Raw genomic sequence first — 21,012 nt, 5'->3', positions numbered from 1 at the left:
CCGGTTCCCATTCGCCATCCCCTGCCCCGACATAACCACAACCACCGTCATCAAGCCCCTCCATAGCATCTTCGCACTGTTTGGGTTCCCCGCTTACATACATAGTGATAGGGGGTCCTTCTTTATGAGCAACGAACTGCTTCAATTCCTGCTCAGCATGGGCATCGCCTCGAGCAGGATGACCAGTTACAACACCCGGGGTAACGGACAGGTAGAGAGGGAGAACGGAACGGTCTGGAAGACCGTCCTACTGGCCCTACGGTCCAGGAATCTCCCGGTCTCCCGCTGGCAGGAAGTCCTCCTGGATGCCCTCCACTCCATCCGGTCACTGCTTTGTACCACCACCAACCGGACACCTCCCGAACGTCTCCTTGTCTTCCCAGGAAGTCCACCTCTGGGACCTCGCTCCCGACCTAGCTGGCAGCACCCGGACCCATCCTGCTCCGAAAACACGTGCGGCCGCACAAGTCGGACCCGTTGGTCGAGAGAGTCCATCTTCTGCACGCTAACCCCCAGTATGCCTACATGGCGTACCCCGATGGCCGACAAGATACAGTCTCCCTATGAGACCTGGCGCCCACTGGAGCCCCACGCATACCCCAGCCACCAGTCCCATCCTCCCCTCCACCAGGGTACCTTACAAGAGGATCGGTCCTGCCGCCGGCCCCGTCTAGGCCCCCCCGCCCACCGACGCCCCCCCGCAGGCAATCCCTTTCCAGGTCAACCGTTTTCCCCACCAGCACCGTCTAGGGGTTCCGAAGCTGCCATGGAGATCGAAGCCACGCTCCCGGAGTCACAGACGCCCGATACTCCACAGGAGTCACCACCGAAGCTCCCACGATCACAGAGGACGACCAGGGCCCCCGCTCGACTGATTGCTTCATTTTAAATTGTATACTGTAAATTTAAATCATCAATTGTAAATTGCTATCAGAATTGTAAATAGTTACAAAACGCTGTACGGAGGTATTACGGTACCTCCGTAACTAATTCTACCACCTTGCCATGTTTATAGTATCAGGCCACCACCCCCGCCGGACTCTTTTTTTAACAGGGGGTGAATGTGGTAGTAGCGGTATTTCGGTACCTGATAGGCTGGAGCACCATTGGTGGAAACTATGCTTTCTATTGGTTAAGATGTATGGTAGCTCCGCCCTGCTAGGCGGGGTATAAGAGCCCGTGCCACCCCAGCAGCCTTCATTCAGTACCTGAGCTGCTGGGGGAAACATCTAGCTTATTAAAGCCTTCAGTTGGACCACAACCTCGCTTTAGTGGTCATTGATTGTGCATCAGTCTGTAAGCATATTTCTTTTCAATTTAAAAAAAAATTAGAGTACCCAATTCTTTTCTTCCAATTAAGGGGGGCAATTTAGCGTGGCCAATCCACCTAGCCTGCATATCTTTGGGTTGTGGGGGCGAAACCCACGAAACACGGGGAGAATGTGCAAACTCCACAGGGACAGTGATCCAGGGCCGGAATTGATCCCGGGTCCTCGGTGCTGTGAGGCAGCAGCGGTAACCACTGCGCCACCGTGCTGCCTGGTTGAGGCATATTAACAGAAAGTGTAGAAGGATCAATGCAGCAAGCGGGTCACAGCCTTTTTGAAAAAAAAAACTTCAAGTATCCAATTCTTTTTTTTTCAATTAAGGGGCAATTTAGCGTGGCCAATTCGGCAACCCTGCACATCGTTTTGGGTTTTGGGGGTGAGACTCACACAGACATGGGGAGAATATGCAAACTCCACATGGACAGTGACCCGGGTCCTCGGCGCCATGAGGCAGCAGGGCTAACCACTGTGCCATCGTGCCTCCCCGCAGCCTTTTTACAAAACTAAATCAATAACACAAATGTTTTTTTACTTGTTTGTTTTCTTTTATTTTGCCTTATGCCTTTCGGCAGACATTAACTCTCTCACTGGGGTACAATGCTACAGACAGTGATTCCAAGTGATCATTATCAATCTACAACCTTGGCACTGTATATTGGAAAATTATCTGGGAGAATATTACTTCTGAGTTTGATCCTGTCTTCACTCCATCCAAATGTACCAATTTCCACTATAACTTACTTTATGATAAGTATGAAACCTAGCTATCATCCCTGTGCAGACGTCATCACATGTCTATGTCAGAGGTTGTGAGTTCAAGCCCCACTACATGGACTTGAGCACATCATTTGCCATTTGACTGCAGTAATGAGCATGTGCTGCACAGTTGGAGGTGCTGTCTTTTGGATCAGATGAGATGAAACGGTGGATCCATCATCTTTCAGGTTGCTGTAAAAGATCCCACTGCACTATTTAAAGAGGATTAGCGGAATTATCTTGCTTTCCCAGGCAGCTTTTACCCCTCTGCCCACACCACTATAATAGAGGTCTGCCCATTTACTTACCCTGTTTCTTTGCAGCAGCAGACTTAATTGTACCTTCCTGGATGGCACAGTGGTTAGCACTGCTGCCTCACAGCTCCAAGGACCCGGGTTCAATTCCGACCTTCGGTGACTGTGTGGAGTTTGCATCTTCTCCTCGTAATTGCGTGGGTTCCCTCCGGGTGCTCCGGTTTCCTCCCACAGTCCAAAGATGTGCAGGATTGGTGGATTGGCCATGCTAAATTGCCCTTAGTGTCCAAAAACTTGATGTGCCGAATTGCCTCCTTCTGCACTGTAGATTCAATGATGCAATCCCAAATACCCCAAACTCACCCTATTTGTGCTAATACTCGCAACCAGCGCCTTACAGAACAACCGGACCCAATCCACAAACCTCTGCCCGAACCCGAACCGTCCAGGGTATCTGAGTACCTCCTATCTACCTGTAGGATCTCATCCACTAGCCTAGCCATCTCTGCCCACTCCATCCTTTCCCTATTCGCCCGGATTGATATAAACTCCCCCTGACCATATCGTGGCGGCCGAAACCTCACCCGTGTCATTCAGTTCGACATAACCCCGAATGGTAGCCCTCACCCGCTCGCACACCTCTTTGTCTGCTAGCAACCCCACGTCTAATCTCCAATATGGGCGCAGACTGTGAAGACTGACGCAAAGTACTTATTTAGTTCCTCAGCTATTTCCTTGTCTCCCATCACTAGATTACCAGCGTCATTTTGGAGCGGCCCAATGTCTACTTTTGCCTCCCGTTTGTTTTTAATGTATTTAAAGAAACTTTTACTATAATTCCTAATGTTACTGGCTAGCCTACCTTCATAATTGATCCTCTCTTTCCTTATTTCTCTCTTTGTTATCCTCTGTTTGTTTTTGTAGCCTTCCCAATCTTCTGACTTTCCACTACTCTTTGCCACATTATAGGCTTTCTCTTTTGCTTTGATGCATTCCCTGACTTCCTTTGTCAGCCATGGCTGCCTAATCCCCCCTCTGATAACCTTTCTTTTCTTTGGGATGAACCTCTGTACTGTGTCCTCAATTACTCCCAGAAACTCCTGTCATTGCTGTTCTACTGTCTTTCCCACTAGGCTCTGCTCCCAGTCGATTTTCATCAGTTCCTCCCTCATGCCCCTGTAGTTACCTTTATTTAACTGTAACACCTTTACATCTGATTCTACCTTCTTTCTTTCAAATTGCAGACTGAATTCTACCATATTATGATCACTGCCTCCTAAGTGTTCCCTTACTTTAAGATCTTTTATCAAGTCTGGCTCATTACATAACACTTAGTCCAGAATGGCCTGTTCCCTCGTGAGCTCCATCACAAGCTGTTCCAAAAAGCCCTCCTGTAAACATTCAATGAATTCCCTTTCTTTGGGTCCACTGGCAACATTATTTACCCAGTCCACTTGCATATTGAAGTCCCCCATGATCACTGTGACCTTGCCTTTCTGACATGCCTTTCCTATTTCGTTGTGCATTTTGTGCCCCTGGTCCTGACCACTGTTAGGAGGCCTGTACATAACTCCCATTATGTTTTTTTTGCCTTTGTGGTTCCTCAACTCTACCCACACAGACTCCACATCGTCTGACCCTATGTCGTTTAGTGCTATTGATTTAATTTCATTCCTAATTAACAAGGCAACCCCGCCCCCTCTGCCCACCTCTCTGTCTTTTCGATAGGTTGTGAATCCCTGGATGTTTAAATGCCAGTCCTGAATCCCCTGCAACCACGTCTCTGAGATGCCTACCACATCATACCTGCCAGTCACAATCTGGGCCACAAGCTCATCTACCTTGTTCCGTATACTGCGCACATTTAAAGAGACCTCCTTTAATTCTCTATTGATCGTCCCTTTTTGTTTTCTTAGTGTGGTGGACCTTGGTTTACTGAGTCTTTCCATCATCAACGAACCAAAGTTGCCTTGAGAGACTGCACAGGCTTGGAGCTTGCTGCGCAATTTGTAAACATTTATTCTACTGACAACGAAAAATAAGGGAGAAAATAACAAAAGACAGCTTCTCTGTTGGAATGTAAGAGATTTAAAAAAAAAACTATTTTATTCAAGAACAGACAAAAATAGAAACAGTAAAACATCCAGGCTAGCAATGATTTTCAGGCGACCCACAGGAGACAACATGTAGCTGCCATGGACGATGCCAAATTAGAACTAACCCTCTCAACTTCCACAGAAAAAATACTGATTATCCTTTATTGTCAGTTGTGCTCCTCAGATTATGGGTGCAAGATATGGTTATCTGGGAAAAAAAAGTATTTTAATGACAATAAAATCAGAAAACCAGATGAAAGCCTGACTTCATTATTGACTTTTCAGGCTCCATAAGAAAGCAGTACTTTTCATCTGTAAATAGCTGGGAAGATTTGAAGCATAAAAAAAAAGGAAAAATACAAATGCAAAAGAAGAATGAAAGAATTCAACTTTCAGTCAAAAAAGCCAGCATTGGGCAGCATGGTGGCGCAGTGGTTAGCACTGCTGCCTCACGGTGCCGAGGTCCCAGGTTCGATCCCGGCTCTGGGTCACTGTCCGTGTGGAGTTTGCACATTCTCCCCGTGTTTGCCCCCACCACCCAAAGATGTGCAAGGTATGTGGATTGGCCACGCTAAATTGCCCCTTAATTGGAAAAACGAATTGGATACTCTAAATTTATTTTTAAAAAGCCAGCATTACATAGAGTTCAGATAAACAAGCCAAGTGCAACTCTTGACAACTTGTGCTTGAAAACATCACATAAAACTGCACTCATACTTAGTTGCCAAATGTCAATCACGCAGCTAGTTGTTAAAATTTAAAATAGCACGTAGCAAATGTAATTGATTTGCTTTATATTACTTCTGCCAAATCCTCCCAGTTATATATGATGACAATAACCAGTCTGATTAAATTTTTGTTCGTCATTGTCAATACTAACATGATCTTATTCTTTGTTTTTTAAATCTAATTTCTGAATTTTGATGAATAATTCACATACATTCAGAAGAAGCAGGACTCTGATTGGACTGCCAAGAACTTTGGCCTTGATAGGCCTTGTGACACTGCATGTATTTGCCTACTCACTCAACTTGTCAAAATCGCATTGAGGCCTCTTTATATCCTTCTCACCACTCATTCCTCCCTAGTTTTATGCCATCAACAACTTGGAAAGATTACACTTGGTTTCCTTATCCAAATCATTGATATATTGTGAATAGTTGGGGCCCAAGCACTGTTTCTTGTGGTACCACTAGTCACTGCCTGGCACTCTGAAAAAGACCCATTTATTTTGACTGGTCTCTCTCTGCTAACCAATTTTTCATCTGTGCCAATATATTACACCCAATCCCACGCACTTTAATTTTGCACACTAACCTCTTATGGGACTTTATCAAAAGCTATCTGAAAATCCAAATGTCACATCCACTGGTTCTCCCTTATATATTCTACTTATATTGTAAAAAATTCCAGTGGATTTGTAAAACGTGATTTCCTTTTCATAAATTCATGGCTTTGTCTAATCCCTTTGATATTTTCGAAGTGTCATGTTACTACATCCTTATAATAGACTCCAGTATTTTACCAACTGCTGATTTTAGGCTGGCGTATGTCTACCCAGTACAACTGTTCTGCCTTTGTGGGGAGCTGCCACGACATGAATAGGATTAACTATTTCCTGAACAAAAAACAAAATACTGCAACTGCTGAAATTATGTATTTGAGGTCTCAAACAGAGGTGGTACAATTTGGCCATTTTTGGTAACAGTCATTGGTAGTCTCCTATCTGCAGTACTTTGTCATGTTTCCTCTGTGGTGCTCAACACGGAGGAGCATGAATGGATCAGTTGGGGCTGCAGGAAGTGACAATTATCAGGAAATTTCCTCAACCTTTTTGACTTGAAGTCATGAGACCTCATGGGGCTCAGAATCAATATTAAGAACTTTCAAGGATGCTCATATCCAACTATATTGTGGACTCACTTCTGATAGATCTATTCTGCCAGGACTGACCACAGGCTGGTGAAGCAGGATCCTGAGATGTTGACTGATATGCCTGATGCTGATTTAGAGTTGGGGCAAATAACTGGGAAACAGAAAGCATTGTGGCACAGTGGTTAGCGCTGCGGCCTCAGAGCGCCAGGGACCCGGGCTCGATTCCGACCTCGGGTAACTGTGGAGTTTGCACATTCTGCCTGTGTCTGCATGGGTTTCCTCCCACAGCCCAAAGATGTACAGGTTACGTGGATTGGCCATGCTAAATTGCCCTTTTGAGTGGGGTTGCAGGAATAGGACGGGGGATTGGGCCTAGGTAGTGTTGTTGTTCAAAGAGTTGGTGCAGACTTGATGGGCCAAATGACCGCCTTCTGCACTGTACGGATTCTATGATTCTCTGTGATTCTTAGAGTATTACTATAACAAGCTACTGCTTAACTAGTTTCAGGGACAGCTCATCTTCAGTTAGGCATCAGCCTCGACATGTTAGTAAGGAGGACTTTGCAGGATCAACCAATTCGAGGGTGTATTACTTTTAGTCTGATATGATGTCTGCACTGTTGCCAGTAGATCTGTCCAATTTTCTTATCATTGAAGTTGGTGGCGATTATCTGCAAAGGGGTGGCTTACTTGGCTGCTTCGGTGAGCATTAAAGAGTTAATCACAGAGTGTGTGGATTGTGCCACATGTAGACCAGATTACATGGGAGTGGAAGTTTCTCTTCCCTAACTGAACAAATTGATTTTTATAATTCTGCAGCTATCGTGTATTTATTTTCTGATGTGACTCCACAAACTTATGAAATTCAACTTCAATATTTCCCACAGTCCGACCTGAAATAAGAGATATTTTTGTTTCAAACATGTGTTTTTCCATTCTTTAGTGCTTCATCTTTATTTATCCCCAAAACAATGTGTCATGGGCTCATCCCTATGTTATCTTTTGGATCTTTGAATTTCTACTTCACCAAAACGTGGACCAATCTATTAAAAGAGTAGCATTTATTTAACCGGTCAACTCTGTCAGACTCACAAAGCACCTTACAACTGCTGAATTACTTCTAAAATGTAATAACTGTTGTTGCATAAGCAAAATGCACAAAGCAAGGTTCCACAAATAATGGAAGAAAATGCATTTTTAGCAGGACTGAGGGCATGAGCTGGCTGTTTTTGAATCCAGTCCTGAGATAATTTCTACATTACAGTTTACTTAACAGGCAGATTTTTATATGATATAAAGGCACCAATCACTCGTATCCGATTGTGTAAACACATTGTAGGTTCATTTATTAAGACTAGGGATATTTATACAAAGGGAGAAAGCTAGAAGACATCAGCAGCAGAGCTATGTGTGCTGTGTTCTGCCCACAGGCCAGAGTGAAACTGAGGCATATTACATAACACACGTCCCCTCCAGCGATAGCATGCTGCTACCCCTGAAGGCCATATTCCAACACCCGCTTTCTTTTTAAAAATACTTGCCACACCCCCATCCATTATTTACAATACTTGGTCACATTTGGTAACCATTGCATAAGTGTTTAGGACTGGTGAATCTATGAGTCTCTAAAGGATAGAGGTAATCTGCTGGTATGCCAAGATCTTGTAATGGTAACCTTATCAGGAGGTTTCTTTAATGGCTCACAGTGGTCTGTGAGGTTGTCATTCTTGGATGTTGTCCCTCGTTGCATTTGAAATCTTGTCTTTGATGCAATATGGGTGTAAAAGAGGCCGGGGCGAGGGGGCTGTTTGAGGGGATGGGGTGGAGTGAAACTGAGGTTTTAAGGATCTGATTTGTCCTCAGTGATCCCTGACTATGCACTTTGGGTGAAATGACTTATAGGACTTTGGTTCCGAATAAATCCTTGCAACTGTGGCTGATTGCAATGTACGTTTTGTGAAATCCTGGATGCGAACTTGTTGTCCCAACTTGAAACTTGGCAATTCTGTACCCACATTTTTATCGTGTGGGTTTAATAGTTGCTCTCTAATTTCTGAGAGAGTGGAATGAGTAAGAGTAGATAGATTGGAACACATTGACCTGCCAATCACAAACTTTGCCGGTGATAGAATAGTTGTACTCTGACGTAACATTGCCATGCTTAAATCTTGCTGGGTCTGTCTACGTTTGAGAATTAGGGAGTTCACCATGTGAATCATTCGTTCAGCTGGGTCTTTCAATCTAGGGTAATGAGGAGAAGAATTCGTGTGATCGATATCCCATTCCTCTCACATATCCTGATGTGGCTTACCAATAAATTGCAAACCATTGTTTGTAATAGAAAATAGAAGCGCAAGCAGCACGGTGGCGCAGTGGTTGGCACTGCTGCCTCACGGCGCTGAGGACCCGGGTTCGATCCCGCCCCCGGGTCACTATCCGTGTGGAGTTTGCACATTCTTCCCATGACTGCTTGGGTCTCAACCTAAAAAGCCAACCAATTTCTTTCATGTCCATGGCACTGACTTCGTCACCATCAAATATTTTACCAAGTACCCCATTATACAACCCAAAGATGTGCAGGGTAGGTGGATTGGCCATGCTAATTTGCCCCTTAATTACAAAAAAAAGAAAATAGAAGCAGGAGGAGGCCATTCAGCCCTTTGAGCCTGAATGGTCTCTCTTGGCACACCAAATACACTGAAAACAGCTCTTGGGTTAGAGTGTGTGACAGTTATGCTCAACATATTGTGCAATCGTCAAATAATGGGGTAATTGGTAAAATATTTGATAGTGACGAAGTCAGTGCCATGGACATGAAAGAAATTGGTTTTCTTTTTGGACCATGGATCAGTAGGAGCTTCATGTGAATCGATTGGACTTTGTGCTGACTTGACATATGCTCTTGACACACCTCACACTTCTTGGTGACGACTTCAATGTCATTGATCATACCAACCAATAGATTGCCTCTCTGGTGAATCTTCTTGTCCGATCAATAACTATGTGTGATTAACTTGTTGAAGAATATCAGATCACAAAGATTTCAATATAATGATCTGCCAGTCTTTAAAAATGACTCCCTCGAGGAGAGGCCTAGCTTGTCCTGATAAGACCAAAATGCTCTCACATATTCATGGATATGCTGAATTGAATCAAGCCATTCTTCAGTGATGTTTTCCAGTTTATGTGGTGTTGAATCTTTCACCGTTTCTTCTTGTAGCTTCTGGCATTTGTGTTGTGCAATATTACCATGCCAATTGACAGACTTGCATTCTCTTGCAGGGGTAACATCGCAGCTCACTTGAAACTGTCAATTTTGGCAAAATCTTGCTATTTTGGTAAGGTATAAATTACTGATATAAGTTTCTGATCTTGATTTGTGTGAGGTCTGACTGGTTCCATGGATTATCATCAATGCGAGGTCACAGCATGCTGGTAGACCTATAGTTATTGGGCCTTAGTCCTTATGATGTTGAACTTCTGCAACACTCGGGAAGATTGAATGTACTTGCACTCCAGTACTATGGCACCTGCACATGGAACTAGTGAACCGTTATGCCCTGAAAGTTTCACAGCAGTAGTTTTTGCCATAGCCTTCCATTTCTGTGGATACATATCCTTTAGAATTTGCAGAGCGAGTACACTGGCACTTGCCCCTGTGTCAATCTTGGACAATACCAAATAGCTGCCAACTTTCTTTGGACAGATCATTTGAATCTTGGCAAGCACTTCAGGTGGTATGACGGGATTTATGTTTTCAAAAAATTTTAATTTTTTTATTTTTTCAAAATTTAGAGTACCCAATTATTTTTTTTCCCAATTAAGAGGCAATTTAGCATAGCCAATCCACCTAACCTGCACGTCTTTGGATTGTGGGGGAGAAACCCACGCAGACATGGGGAGAATGTTCAAACTCCACACGACAGTGACCCAGGGCTGGGTTTCGAACTCGGGTCCTCAGCGCCGCAGTCCCAGTGCTAACAACTGCGCCACTTGCCGCCCTGTTTTCACGAGAATGACGGTGGAACCCGCATTCATCACTCTTGGTCTTGTTGTGCACATCATTGTAATTTTACGGGGTTGTCAATTACTTCATGTACCTGTTCTTACGGGATACTGGATGGTTGTTCTTATTGCTTGAAGGTACCCATTGTGTACAATCTGTTGATGAATTAGCCTTTGCTGTAGTGCACCGCCAATGGTACTTTATGCCACATGCCTTGCAGAATTGAGGAAAAGCTGGGCATTTTCTTGGTGCATACAGAAGGCCACACCTTCCACATGTCTTGGTAGGTTTGGGTGTACTAGTGAATACATCAATAGTTGGGGTGGTGCTTAGGACCTGTAAGAACTAGGGGGACGGTTTAGCCTAGTGGGATAGACAGCTGGTTTGTGATGCAGAACAAGCGCGCGCTCAATTCCCGTCCCAGCTGAGGTTATTCATGAAGGTCTCGCCTTCTCAACTTGCCTGAGGGGGTTGAGACCTATGCAGCCACGGAGAGAATGTGCACACTCCACACAAACAGTGACCCGGGGCCGGGATCAAACCCAGGTTCTCTGTGCCATGAGGCTAACCACTGTGCCACCATGCTGCCCCTTCGATGCTGCGATCTTGTTGCAGTCTGACCAGAACAGTGAGACTTATCTCATGTCGTGCAGCAATTATCTTTTTTCCAATTAAGGGGCAATTTAGCTTGGCCAATCCATCTAGCCTGCACATCTTTGAGTTTGTGTGGGTAAGACCCACGTAGACACGGGGAGAATGTGCAACGCCACACAGACAGTGACCCAGGGCCGGGATTGAACCCGGGTCCTCAGCACCATCGGCAGCAGTGCTAACCACTGTACCACCATGCCGCCCTGAGCAGCAAGATCTAAGGCTGGTCACTATGTTGTACCTGTACTTAATCTTGCTGTGACCCATTTGTGTTTTTATAATGAAATAAAGGCACCAATCGCTCATGAAGGATTTTGCAAATATCGTGGGTTCATTAATTAAGAGTAGGAACATTAAGACTTCGGAACAGTTATATAAAGGTAGAAAGTTTGAAAATATGAGCTGCAGAGCTGTGTGTGCTGTGTTGATCACAGGCAAAATGAAACTGAGAATGAATCACATGACACACTTCCCCTCTCAACATGGCATGTTAAAGATATGTTACAACAGAGCTGAGCTTTACTGTCTCACCCAAAAGATTGTGCATTCGACAATGCATAATTCTTTCAGTATTCTCCTCAAAAGTCAGCCTCAATTATTTTCTAAAGTCTTTCTCCTGGGGTTTGATCTCACAACCTACTGTCTCAAAGGTGAGAGCATTTAAACTGAACCAAGCTGTTGGCATTTTTATGATCATTAAAATCAGTTCCCTGCTTCAAAAATACTCATGAATGAGGAGCAACAACTTTTAATTAATGGTCACATTTTCCAGGAAATTTGTTCTTTAACATGAATTGCTACATTATTATGCAGTTTCCTTTTATTTTTCTTCTGAAAATGTCAAAGTTTATTTAATAGAATAAAATGATAATACTTTATAAATGCACTGAATAACTTTTTGATGGTTAGTGGAGTTGGCAATATTTGATGTAGCATAAAGAAATAAATACCAGTAGCCACAGTTTCAATTTGAGGTCTGACAGCTCTATAGCTGTATTCCCCAACAGAGCAGCCCACATGGGCATTCCGTTCCCATGATTCTGCCAAGTGTAAAGCTTCCTCTTGAACTGACTGCTAGGAAGCCGTAATATTGTTTCTTATCTCTTTTGCTCTTCAAGCACTCCCTCTAACATCCTTCTCTCTCACACTGGCTTGGCTGATATAAAAAACCCAATGTAGGTGTAAATCTACATTTTAATACTTGATCTCACAGTGAATTAACACACCAAGCTTAATGCTTCTAACCAGTCTGCCATGCAGCGTTTCCATTTAGAAATCATTACCAGAAGTGGGACAGACTGCCAGCTTTTTGATCGTGTGCAGCTCATGAACAGCAAAAGAAAAAGCCAAGAAATTATGTTCAAAACCACTAGACTATTGGGAAGGGAATAGTGCAATTGGCAAAAGTGATTATGTGCACAGATGTTTGGAAAATGCAAACATCAATCTTGCCTTCTCTTTGGATCATTTTTTATGCACATTGTACTTTTTCTAGTGATGGTTTATGTTTCTATAAATTGTCATTTTCTGTTTTTCATAATTTAATCAGGTCTAATTTGGAACTCTACAATGTTTGTATCTGGAGAAACCGTATGCATTAATTTTATAGAGAAATTAAACTTTATCCCTGAATTTTTAGAACTAATTTCCCCTTGTTTTAGAGCAGTTACAATAATGTATACCATGTCTTTGTCGCTTCGCAATACCACCGTCTGTTATCAGTAAAAGGGATCCAACATGGGACCTTTCTGGTCAATGTGGCTTGATGCCACATTCAGAGGTACTCTCACTTAAACCAATAGAGATGCTAATGAGCATTATAATTATTGTATAATAAATCACCAAGGGATAGTTTCCTTTGTAAATTCCTGATTTTCTGCTGAGCTGTCTGATGGAAGTAACGAGGAAATATTCTAGCCTATCCATCGATATATATATATATCATAATATACAGACACATACAGGAATTAGAGGTATAAAACTAAATTAAGCCTGGCAGATAACCTTGCTTCATGGATTGACTGATGAAAAACTGAACATAAATGCAGCACTGAAATCCCTCAAAGAACATCAGAAGCTGAAATAAGTGCTGAATATGCCAGTACAAAAGATATTTATTTCTCACTTGATCTCACCTCAGATATAACTGACAACATCCAGTTACTTATTGAGATTCAGATGGGATTGCACTGTTTGTAGAAATTATCAATAAAATACTACTCCAAGACTATTTGTTTAAATCACCAACCATTCAGTTATTCACCTGAATGAAAATAAGCACAATTTGAAGCAGAGAGAAACTATACTTCTCCTGACAAATAAACGAAAATGCGATCCGGTATCAGAAGTAAAAGAGCAACATGTCCAATCCATTTTACTCCCCCAATCTCTGTTAGTCACAAGTTATGAACTGAAACTTGCTTGTGACTGATCCAAATTTAGAAGTCTTATCCGGAAAAGCACAAAACAATTCGAGACACTTTGTTGGCGACATGCAGAGGTGCCGAGGTGTTTGGGGAAAGCTAACTTAAAGCATAACCGACGCCAAATGAGGCAGAGTCTGCAGATCGCAAACTGGATTTATGAGCCATTTTAGAACCCATCGAACCAGAGTGGAAGTGAGTCATCCTTAATCCTGAGAGATGGCCTGAGAAGAAGGGGAACTGAAACATCTACCGGAAGGCGGTACTTGTGTTTCATAAATCATTTACAATTCACCAAGTGTAAACAAGTCAAGCCCGACCATTAACTTGTAAAGCAGGGCATTACAGTTGATTTAGCATTCATGGCCCAGAAAAAGTATTGTTTTTGTCAGAGACAATGTAAATCTTAGTAATTATTGCTAACCTAACTGCTGTTTGTTTCTTGAACTTACTTCGATGGCTCCTGAACTAGGTACCAAAGGCTGAGAAGTTTTATGCGTCAGCTGCACAACCACACGGTGACATGTTAGTTTGACTCCATGGCAGCACGCTTGCTTCTGAATCAGATGCAAGTTCACCACAGGATCTGAAGCATGCGAGTGAGTCGCTTGCAGTATCGTCTGACGCACTGTCTTTCAAATGTCCGATCAGAAAAAGTAAGGAGTGCAAATATTCCGCTATTAACCAACAACAGATCAACCGGTTATTCACCTCACTGTGGAACATTGCAGTGTGCAAACTGGTTGCTATTCATAAGTAACTTAGTGCATCTGAGCACGTTAGACTGCTCTGAAGATACCATTTAAATACAATACAAGTTCTCTACCTAAAGGCAGCTCTGACACAGAGCGTCGCAATTTGTACCATGAGTCGGGCAAGGAGGCAGGTCCCTAATCCACCCAGTTGGTATCGGGATAAAACCCTGTGATGTTGCCGCCAATCTGATCCACATCGGCCCTCCAGGCAACTGAGTTACTTGAGCTGCCCGCACATTGGGCACACGTTGGGAGAATTTCCAAGTTGATGCTCAACCTATTTGGCTGGCCGCACCACGAACGCTCCTTTCCTTGGTCCTCAAGTCCTGGAGAGGCAATTGAACCCTGGAGAGGCAGGGATGCTGTCGGGTGACCGGCACGGCATGTGAAAGGGACTTCAAAAAATCAAACAAGGAATCAGTGCAACAAAGAGATGGGAGTAGGTGGTGAGACTGGAGGAAAGAGTCCCCCTCCAAACGGTTGTACCCTGTCCATGGTAACTTTCTACCTTGCACCAACTTGCTTCAGATTGCACTTTCAACCGCCAGCGAGAGTGCTTTGCGGTCAATGAAGTACGTTTTTGGAAGTGTTGTGTCGGAAAGGCAGCAGGCAATTGGAGCACAGCAAGCTCCCACAAACAGCAAGCTGGGGCAGGGCAGGGCAGAGCGGTGGGCGGGTGGCCGGCCGGCCGGCCCCAGGTGTCAGTGTCCCAGGTGAGTGGGTGGCTCTGCCCAGTGGCCCGGAAGTGATTCCCGGGCACTGCCGCAGCGGGAGCCGTTGGCAGGCGCGGCTCGAGCGGGGGCCGTTTCCATAGTTTCCCCTGTTTGAAAAGTGCCCTCGAGCTCGGCCCGTCCCACTGCGACGGCGGCTGCGGGGCGGCAGGAAGATTCAAAGCGGCAAGACGGGCGGGGGACAAGAAGCAGGAGGATGACCATTTAAAACGACGCCGGAGTCGAATCCTCCCTTTGCTGGGGGGGGGGGGGGGGTGACAGAAGGTAAATCATATTGTGGGGACCGAGGGGGAAAAGTTTGTCTTTCGGGCTGTTGGAGAGTAAGGGATTGTTGTGGGGGGAACGCGATGAAAAATATAAACAAACGAAAAAGTGTTTGGTGAAGAAAGGTTGAAGGGAGGTCTGGGTGCGCGGCCTAACCGGGGGGGGGGGGGGGGGATGGCCCGGCAACCTAGCTTGATGCCTGTCCCGCCCTAGCCCTTCCATCATTGGCCGAAAGGCCTCCAAGGCCCCTCCCCATTGGCCGCCGGCCCGCGTCAATCGAGGCGGCCGTTTCCGGTGGCTTGCGGCTAAGTTTGGTTGGCCGGCGGTGTGAGGGAGACAATCGCTCGCCTGGCCGGGATTTAAACTGCACTGCCGGTGTGACTTGTCTTCAAAACTGTCTTGACAGCTGCGCGCCCTCGATACAGATGCCATTTAGCACTATAAGTTCTGCAAGCGATGATTTAGGTTTTATTTGTTTCTCTCTCTCTTTCTCCCCCCCCCCCCCCCCCCCAAATAATTCAGTTTGTCAGAACATGTAAATTTACACAAGTGAGGTCGGTGAACCGCAGGCTCGAGCCTCACTTTTGTCCCCCCCTCCCTTTCTTCACCGGTCCCATCATATAAACCATCTGGGTTTTTTTTCTCTTAGAAAGCTCCCCAAAAAAGTTTGAATCATTTCTGTTTAACAGAGCTTTCTGTTTTCATTCCCTCTCTCGTTGCAAGCCTTGCCCCCCCCCCTTTCCCCAAAACAAACGTCCCCCCCCAAACAAATCTTCCCCCCCCAAACAAATCTTACCCCCCCCCAAACAAATCTTCCCCCCCAAACAAATCTTTCCCCCCCCAACAAATCTTTCCCCCCCCAACAAATCTTTCCCCCCCAACAAATCTTTCCCCCCCCAACAAATCTTTCCCCCCCCAAACAAATCTTTCCCCCCCCAAACAAATCTTTCCCCCCAAACAAATCTTTCCCCCACCCCCAAAAACAAACCTTCCCCCTCCCCCAGCAACAAATCTTCCCCCCTCCCAAAAACAAATCTCCCCCCTCCCAAAAACAAATCTTCCCCCACTCCCAAAAATAAACCGTCCCCCAATCCCAAAAATAAACCTTCCCCACCCCCAACTCCCAAAAACAAATCTCCCCCCCCCCAAAACAAGCCTTCCCCAAAAACAAATCTACCCCCCCCACCCCAACTCCCATAAACAAACTATCCCTCCCAAAAAAGACTCCCACCCCCACCCTCACCCTCAAAAACAAACCTCTCCCACCCCCAAAAACAAACCTCTCCCCACCCCCAAAAACAAACCTCTCTCCACCCCCAAAAACAAACTCCTCCCCCCCCCCCCAAAAAAAAAACCCCAAACCTTATCCCCCAACAACAAACCTTCCTCCCACCCCTCAAAAAACAAACGTTGAGGCTGAGCCACTTCTGCCAGGAGAATCCTGCTTTGTGAGACTTCTCGAGAAAGCAGGAAGAAACAAAACCCGATTTTTTTTTAAACGCCTTGTTGGGCGAGGAATGGTCCGCAGTCTGGAAGGTTCTTGCGCAAATTGCTAATTTAACAGGCGGCGGGACAGCTTCGTCGAAAATCGAACGAACGAACTCGCCGATTTGTTACCAGAGCATAAAACGGAAGATTATTTTTTGAATTAAATCGAAGCATGCGTGCCTCCCGGACATCTTGGTAAAGGGTCAATCAAACTTTGTGTATGTGGAGGAGCCATGGAATCTTTTGGCCAAATTAGGTTGAGGTTTGAAGCACCTACAAAAATAAGAAACCCGTATTCATAAAGTGTGCTTTCAATGTTTTTTTTTCTGACGACGTTGTTTCCTAACACCAGACTTTAAGCATTTAGGAATGTGATCGAGTTCATTCAATCCAAAACACTGACAACAGTAATTTTGTCGTGAGTGCACTGTGTTGGAGTCGAGTTACTGAATAATGCTATCCTTAATGTTTTATTGCTAAGGTTAACAATCTTTTGAGGTAAAGTTATTGAATTTCTAAAATAAATTAATTGCTATCTGTGCATGTATTTCAGTTTACAAGACAACTTGTGTATAATGCCTTTAAATAGCAAAAATCGTCCAAGATGTTTCACTATTATTATTTACAATATCCACAGACTAATAACCAGAGAGTGTAAGGCAGGTTTTTGGAGAAGAGCAAGGTATGAAGCCAGAGGAAGTGCTCTGGGCCAAGGTGCAGCCACCGATGGTGAAGCAGTGAAAATCAGGGATGTGGGTTATAGAGATGACGTAAATTAGCGTGATAGTGAGTGACCAGTAAATAAAGGGAATTTAGAAATCAAAATATTGCTCAAATCTGAAATTTGTATGGTTCATACAATTTATAGTGTAGAAGGAGGCCATTGGGCCCATCGAATCTGCACCGGCTCTAGGAAAGAGCACCCTACCTAAGCCCACGCCTTCACCCTATCCCAGTAACCCCACCTAACTTTTTTTGGATACCAAGGGCAATTTATCATGGCCAATCCACCTAACCTGCACATCTTTGGACTGTGGGAGGAAACCAGAGCACCGGAGGAAACCTTCGCACACAAGGGGAGAACGTGCAGACTCCGCACAGACAGTGACCCAAGCCGGGAATTGAACCTGGGATCCTGGAGCTGCGAGGCAACTGTGCTAACCACTGTGCTGCTGGTTGTGCATAAGCATGATTGACAATTGGGGCTTGATTTGAGTTAGGATATGGGCAGCAGATTTAAAAAAATAAATTTAGAGTACCCAATTACTTTTTTTTCCAATTAAGGGGCAATTTTGCGTGGTCAATCAACCTAACCAGCACATCTTTGGGTTGTGGGAGTGAAACCCACGCAGACACGGGGTGAATGTGCAAACTTTACACGGACAGTGACCTAGGGCCGGGCTTCGAACCCGGGTCCTCAGTGCTCTTGTCCCAGTGCTAATCACTGCGCCACCGTGGGCAGCAGGATTTTGGATGGTGCATGGAGAGAAACTGGCTGCGGCAGCATTGGAATAGTGGAGTATCGATGCGACAAAGGCGTGGATGAAAATCTGGGCAGAGGCGGACAATGTTTTTAAAAAATATATTTTTATTGGTATTTTCCATTTTTTAAGAGCAATAGCTCAATCTATGGCACACCTGATTTACATATAAAGTTGTTTCTTATTTGCAGATATTTTTATGGTCCCCCAACCCCTGTCTGCCTCCCCTTCCCTCCCTCCCCCCCCCATTGGGAGTTTAGTTTTCCCTCTTAGTGCTGACCTCTGCTCTGGGCGTCTCATACTGTGTTTTGCTCCTGTCTGTCGTGGTTTTTAGTTGATGTCTTTGCGGGGTGAGGGGGGTGGGGGCTATGTGGCCCCTCCTGTCGTCGTCCTCCCTTTACCCCTCATGCTTCGTTCTGTGATTCTCTTGGGTTCCCTTCTCTGTAAATAATGCTGTGGGTGGTGCTGCTGATCGCCAGCCGAGCAAGATTCTCTGGCATGTGATTAAGGAAGCAAAGGCCAGGCGTCTGCCCTCTTCTCCATATGTAGTTCTGGCTTGGTTCAATACCTTGAAGACTGCTGCTCTCGGGCATGGCTCCACACTCACCCTCACAACCTTGGACATCGCCTCGAAGAAGGTTGCCCAGAACCTGACAAGTCTGGGGCAGGCCCAGAACAAGTGGCCGTGGTTGGCCGGGCCTCCCTGGCACCGTTCACATTTATCTTCCACCTCCGAGAAGAACTTGCTCATTCGGGTTTTGGTTCGGTGAGCTTTGTGCACAACTTTGAACTGCATGAGGCTTAGCCGAGCAGAGGAGGAAGTGGAGTTGACCCTACTCAGTGCTTCACTTCGTCCCCAATTTGTCCTCACATTTTTGCCTGGCTACGTCCCGTGGTAGTCTTGCCCTCTCCAGTAACCGTCTATAGATGATCCCACAGTTCCCCTCCTCCTTGCCTTCAGTGTTTATTAATTCTTCTAGTAGTGCATCTTTTGGGGCCCTGGGGTATCTTGCCATCTTCTTGTGGAGAAAATGTTTAACTTGTAGTTGCCCGAGTTCCTGTCCTGTCGGTAGTTCCAGGTCTTCAGTCAGTTTGCCCAAAGTCTCAAGTCTGTCCCCAATGTAAAAGTGCCTGACTGCTCGTGTGTCCCCCGTCCTGTCTCCTGCAAAGGAGGCGTCGAGCATGGGTAGTAGGAATTTGTGGTTGCCACAGATGGCAACCATGGGGCACATCTCGGTTAAACCAAATTGCTGCCTCATTTGATTCCATTGTTTTCAGTGTGGCTACCACCAGTGGGCAGGATGTGTTCTTTGTCTGGAAGGGGGTGATGGGAGCGCTGCCGTGACGAGTGCCAGAGACTCGTTCTCTTGCAGAAGGACTCCTCCTGCCTCACCCATTCCGTTTTGGATTCTCCTATCCATCCCCTCACCCTGTTGGTTGTAGCTGGCCCATGGTAAGTATTGTAGATTTGGCAGGGCCAGGTACCCATACTTCTCCTCCTTTGCAGCATCGATTTCGGGATCCTTGGGTCCCCCTCCCAACTGCTCAGATTCCAGTTGTGGATCCGTGTCCAGTCATGGGCTATCTGGATCCCCAGGTAGTGGAATTTGATTTGAACTAGTTTGAATGGTAGTACCTCCAGTTCTGTCCCTCCCCCATTCGGGTTCACCGGGAATGCCTCGCTCTTGCCCAAGTTGAATTTGTAGCTCTAGAAGGCTCCGAACTCTTCCAGGAGTTGAATAATTGCTTTAAGTTTGTTCTGTGGTTCCGAGACGAAGAGAAGCAGGTCACCCACATAGAGCAACACTCTGGACTCTCTGCCCCCTCTTTCGATGCCCTACCAGCTTTTTGCGTCTTGCAAAGTGATCGCCAGGAGTTCACTTGCCAGGGCAAACAGGAGGGGGGAATAGTGGGGATCCCTGCCTTGTGCCTCTGTGCAGCTGGATGTACTCAACTGGTGGTGTTGGTCCGAAAGCTTGCCTTGGGGGTTTTGTACAGAAGTTTCAGCCATGAGGTGAACCCCATCCCTCGCCTAAGACGCTCCAGTAACTCGGAGGTACTTCCACTCAACTCTGTCGAAGGCCTTTCTGCGTCCAGGGAGACAATCACCTCTGGTGTTCTCTCCCCGGATGGGATCGTTATTACATTTAGCAGCTGCTTGATGTTTGCAGTTAGCTGTCTACCCTTGACAAAGCCCGTCTGGTCCTCTGCGGGAGGCTGATAATGTTATGGAGGTGGAAGTAGGTGGCTTCGTGGATGGAGATGAAACGGGCCGAAAGCTCAGCACACAGAAATATGATGCTAGAATTGCACAGCCTGGTTAACTAATACAAATTTAAGATTGCTGGATCACCAGTTTTTTCCAAAATTGTTTTATTAGCCTGTTGTCAAGAATTTACCCATTTTAAAATCATGCTGAAATGTCCAGTTCCAACTGTCATAAGCATAATCACTGGTTCTCACCAAGCTTTGGAATAAAATATTGACTGTTCTGATATTTGTTTTTGGAGAGGATTTCTGTTGTGTGAACTGGCGAGGCAGATACATTACTTTTTAATGTTTAGAATTGCAGTTGCGCTTGCATGACAGTCAGAGCATGCAGGGCTCACCAGTAACAAGAATGCTTGTGACTGTCTTGGCAAAGCAATAAGCTCTTTACTGGAGGAATTGTAAGTTAGCTATCGGCAACCAACCTGGTTTGATGGGCAATGGGGGCTCTCCAAAACATAAATATGTGAGCTAAACCAACAAATGGTGAAAAGCTGTTTCAATGTGGGCGGCACAGTAGCATAGCGGTTGGCACTGTTGCTTCATAGTGCCAGGGAACCCGGGTTCGATTCCCGGCTTGGGTCACTGTCTGTACGGAGTCTGCACGTTCTCCCCGTGTCTGCGTGGGTTTTCTCT

The 21,012-nt window shown here is 45.4% G+C and overlaps 1 protein-coding gene across 14 annotated transcripts in view; it reads left to right on the top strand.

Moving 5' to 3' along the window:
* usp6nl (USP6 N-terminal like) overlaps window positions 1-21,012 on the top strand; it is a 373,327-nt gene that overhangs the window by 60,426 nt on the left and 291,889 nt on the right. For 2 of the 14 annotated variants that reach the window (XM_072471084.1, XM_072471070.1), the window contains exon 1: window positions 15,408-15,514. The exons of 1 other annotated variant lie outside the window; for it this stretch is intronic. The gene's annotated coding sequence lies outside the window, so the exon portion shown is untranslated. 11 more of the 14 variants (XM_072471083.1, XM_072471071.1, XM_072471079.1 and 8 more) reach the window with 10 other exon arrangements.

This window comes from Scyliorhinus torazame, chromosome 13 (assembly GCF_047496885.1).
Source record: "Scyliorhinus torazame isolate Kashiwa2021f chromosome 13, sScyTor2.1, whole genome shotgun sequence".
In the NCBI taxonomy this organism is placed as follows: domain Eukaryota; kingdom Metazoa; phylum Chordata; class Chondrichthyes; order Carcharhiniformes; family Scyliorhinidae; genus Scyliorhinus; species Scyliorhinus torazame.
Note: the sequence above shows the minus strand (reverse complement) of the source record. Positions and strands in the feature narration are given on the sequence as shown.